Source organism: Platalea leucorodia, assembly GCF_965183815.1.
Source record: "Platalea leucorodia genome assembly, chromosome: 16".
Taxonomy (NCBI): domain Eukaryota; kingdom Metazoa; phylum Chordata; class Aves; order Pelecaniformes; family Threskiornithidae; genus Platalea; species Platalea leucorodia.
The window spans coordinates 1-5,000 of NC_138838.1; positions in this window are offsets into that span (position 1 = coordinate 1).

A 5,000-nucleotide genomic window follows, 5' to 3' on the forward strand; every position below is an offset into this window, starting at 1 on the left:
CCCTAACCCTAACCCTAACCCTAACCCTAACCCTAACCCTAACCCTAACCCTAACCCTAACCCTAACCCTAACCCTACCCTAACCCTAACCCTAACCCTAACCCTAACCCTAACCTAACCCTAACCCTAACCCTAACCCTAACCCTAACCCTAACCCTAACCCTAACCCTAACCCTAACCCTAACCCTAACCCTAACCCTAACCCTAACCCTAACCCTAACCCTAACCCTAACCCTAACCCTAACCCTAACCCTAACCCTAACCCTAACCCTAACCCTAACCCTAACCCTAACTCCTAACCCTAACCCTAACCCTAACCCTAACCCTAACCCTAACCCTAACCCTAACCCTAACCCTAACCCTAACCCTAACCCTAACCCTAACCCTAACCCTAACCCTAACCCTAACCCTAACCCTAACCCTAACCCTAACCCTAACCCTAACCCTAACCCTAACCCTAACCCTAACCCTAACCCTAACCCTAACCCTAACCCTAACCCTAACCCTAACCCTAACCCTAACCCTAACCCTAACCCTAACCCTAACCCTAACCCTAACCCTAACCCTAACCCTAACCCTAACCCTAACCCTAACCCTAACCCTAACCCTAACCCTAACCCTAACCCTAACCCTAACCCTAACCCTAACCCTAACCCTAACCCTAACCCTAACCCTAACCCTAACCCTAACCCTAACCCTAACCCTAACCCTAACCCTAACCCTAACCCTAACCCTAACCCTAACCCTAACCCTAACCCTAACCCTAACCCTAACCCTAACCCTAACCCTAACCCTAACCCTAACCCTAACCCTAACCCTAACCCTAACCCTAACCCTAACCCTAACCCTAACCCTAACCCTAACCCTAACCCTAACCCTAACCCTAACCCTAACCCTAACCCTAACCCTAACCCTAACCCTAACCCTAACCCTAACCCTAACCCTAACCCTAACCCTAACCCTAACCCTAACCCTAACCCTAACCCTAACCCTAACCCTAACCCTAACCCTAACCCTAACCCTAACCCTAACCCTAACCCTAACCCTAACCCTAACCCTAACCCTAACCCTAACCCTAACCCTAACCCTAACCCTAACCCTAACCCTAACCCTAACCCTAACCCTAACCCTAACCCTAACCCTAACCTAACCCTAACCCTAACCCTAACCCTAAACCCTAACCCTAACCCTAACCCTAACCCTAACCCTAACCCTAACCCTAACCCTAACCCTAACCCTAACCCTAACCCTAACCCTAACCCTAACCCTAACCCTAACCCTAACCCTAACCCTAACCCTAACCCTAACCCTAACCCTAACCCTAACCCTAACCCTAACCCTAACCCTAACCCTAACCCTAACCCTAACCCTAACCCTAACCCTAACCCTAACCCTAACCCTAACCCTAACCCTAACCCTAACCCTAACCCTAACCCTAACCCTAACCCTAACCCTAACCCTAACCCTAACCCTAACCCTAACCCTAACCCTAACCCTAACCCTAACCCTAACCCTAACCCTAACCCTAACCCTAACCCTAACCCTAACCCTAACCCTAACCCTAACCCTAACCCTAACCCTAACCCTAACCCTAACCCTAACCCTAACCCTAACCCTAACCCTAACCCTAACCCTAACCCTAACCCTAACCCTAACCCTAACCCTAACCCTAACCCTAACCCTAACCCTAACCCTAACCCTAACCCTAACCCTAACCCTAACCCTAACCCTAACCCTAACCCTAACCCTAACCTAACCCTAACCCTAACCCTAACCCTAACCCTAACCCTAACCCTAACCCTAACCCTAACCCTAACCCTAACCCTAACCCTAACCCTAACCCTAACCCTAACCCTAACCCTAACCCTAACCCTAACCCTAACCCTAACCCTAACCCTAACCCTAACCCTAACCCTAACCCTAACCCTAACCCTAACCCTAACCCTAACCCTAACCCTAACCCTAACCCTAACCCTAACCTAACCCTAACCCTAACCCTAACCCTAACCCTAACCCTAACCCTAACCCTAACCCTAACCCTAACCCTAACCCTAACCCTAACCCTAACCCTAACCCTAACCCTAACCCTAACCCTAACCCTAACCCTAACCCTAACCCTAACCCTAACCCTAACCCTAACCCTAACCCTAACCCTAACCCTAACCCTAACCCTAACCCTAACCCTAACCCTAACCCTAACCCTAACCCTAACCCTAACCCTAACCCTAACCCTAACCCTAACCCTAACCCTAACCCTAACCCTAACCCTAACCCTAACCCTAACCCTAACCCTAACCCTAACCCTAACCCTAACCCTAACCCTAACCCTAACCCTAACCCTAACCCTAACCCTAACCCTAACCCTAACCCTAACCCTAACCCTAACCCTAACCCTAACCCTAACCCTAACCCTAACCCTAACCCTAACCCTAACCCTAACCCTAACCCTAACCCTAACCCTAACCCTAACCCTAACCCTAACCCTAACCCTAACCCTAACCCTAACCCTAACCCTAACCCTAACCCTAACCCTAACCCTAACCCTAACCCTAACCCTAACCCTAACCCTAACCCTAACCCTAACCCTAACCCTAACCCTAACCCTAACCCTAACCCTAACCCTAACCCTAACCCTAACCCTAACCCTAACCCTAACCCTAACCCTAACCCTAACCCTAACCCTAACCCTAACCCTAACCCTAACCCTAACCCTAACCCTAACCCTAACCCTAACCCTAACCCTAACCCTAACCCTAACCCTAACCCTAACCCTAACCCTAACCCTAACCCTAACCCTAACCCTAACCCTAACCCTAACCCTAACCCTAACCCTAACCCTAACCCTAACCCTAACCCTAACCCTAACCCTAACCCTAACCCTAACCCTAACCCTAACCCTAACCCTAACCCTAACCCTAACCCTAACCCTAACCCTAACCCTAACCCTAACCCTAACCCTAACCCTAACCCTAACCCTAACCCTAACCCTAACCCTAACCCTAACCCTAACCCTAACCCTAACCCTAACCCTAACCCTAACCCTAACCCTAACCCTAACCCTAACCCTAACCCTAACCCTAACCCTAACCCTAACCCTAACCCTAACCCTAACCCTAACCCTAACCCTAACCCTAACCCTAACCCTAACCCTAACCCTAACCCTAACCCTAACCCTAACCCTAACCCTAACCCTAACCCTAACCCTAACCCTAACCCTAACCCTAACCCTAACCCTAACCCTAACCCTAACCCTAACCCTAACCCTAACCCTAACCCTAACCCTAACCCTAACCCTAACCCTAACCCTAACCCTAACCCTAACCCTAACCCTAACCCTAACCCTAACCCTAACCCTAACCCTAACCCTAACCCTAACCCTAACCCTAACCCTAACCCTAACCCTAACCCTAACCCTAACCCTAACCCTAACCCTAACCCTAACCCTAACCCTAACCCTAACCCTAACCCTAACCCTAACCCTAACCCTAACCCTAACCCTAACCCTAACCCTAACCCTAACCCTAACCCTAACCCTAACCCTAACCCTAACCCTAACCCTAACCCTAACCCTAACCCTAACCCTAACCCTAACCCTAACCCTAACCCTAACCCTAACCCTAACCCTAACCCTAACCCTAACCCTAACCCTAACCCTAACCCTAACCCTAACCCTAACCCTAACCCTAACCCTAACCCTAACCCTAACCCTAACCCTAACCCTAACCCTTAACCCTAACCCTAACCCTAACCCTAACCCTAACCCTAACCCTAACCCTAACCCTAACCCTAACCCTAACCCTAACCCTAACCCTAACCCTAACCCTAACCCTAACCCTAACCCTAACCCTAACCCTAACCCTAACCCTAACCCTAACCCTAACCCTAACCCTAACCCTAACCCTAACCCTAACCCTAACCCTAACCCTAACCCTAACCCTAACCCTAACCCTAACCCTAACCCTAACCCTAACCCTAACCCTAACCCTAACCCTAACCCTAACCCTAACCCTAACCCTAACCCTAACCCTAACCCTAACCCTAACCCTAACCCTAACCCTAACCCTAACCCTAACCCTAACCCTAACCCTAACCCTAACCCTAACCCTAACCCTAACCCTAACCCTAACCCTAACCCTAACCCTAACCCTAACCCTAACCCTAACCCTAACCCTAACCCTAACCCTAACCCTAACCCTAACCCTAACCCTAACCCTAACCCTAACCCTAACCCTAACCCTACCCTAACCCTAACCCTAACCCTAACCCTAACCCTAACCCTAACCCTAACCCTAACCCTAACCCTAACCCTAACCCTAACCCTAACCCTAACCCTAACCCTAACCCTAACCCTAACCCTAACCCTAACCCTAACCCTAACCCTAACCCTAACCCTAACCCTAACCCTAACCCTAACCCTAACCCTAACCCTAACCCTAACCCTAACCCTAACCCTAACCCTAACCCTAACCCTAACCCTAACCCTAACCCTAACCCTAACCCTAACCCTAACCCTAACCCTAACCCTAACCCTAACCCTAACCCTAACCCTAACCCTAACCCTAACCCTAACCCTAACCCTAACCCTAACCCTAACCCTAACCCTAACCCTAACCCTAACCCTAACCCTAACCCTAACCCTAACCCTAACCCTAACCCTAACCCTAACCCTACCCTAACCCTAACCCTAACCCTAACCCTAACCCTAACCCTAACCCTAACCCTAACCCTAACCCTAACCCTAACCCTAACCCTAACCCTAACCCTAACCCTAACCCTAACCCTAACCCTAACCCTAACCCTAACCCTAACCCTAACCCTAACCCTAACCCTAACCCTAACCCTAACCCTAACCCTAACCCTAACCCTAACCCTAACCCTAACCCTAACCCTAACCCTAACCCTAACCCTAACCCTAACCCTAACCCTAACCCTAACCCTAACCCCTAACCCTAACCCTAACCCTAACCCTAACCCTAACCCTAACCCTAACCCTAACCCTA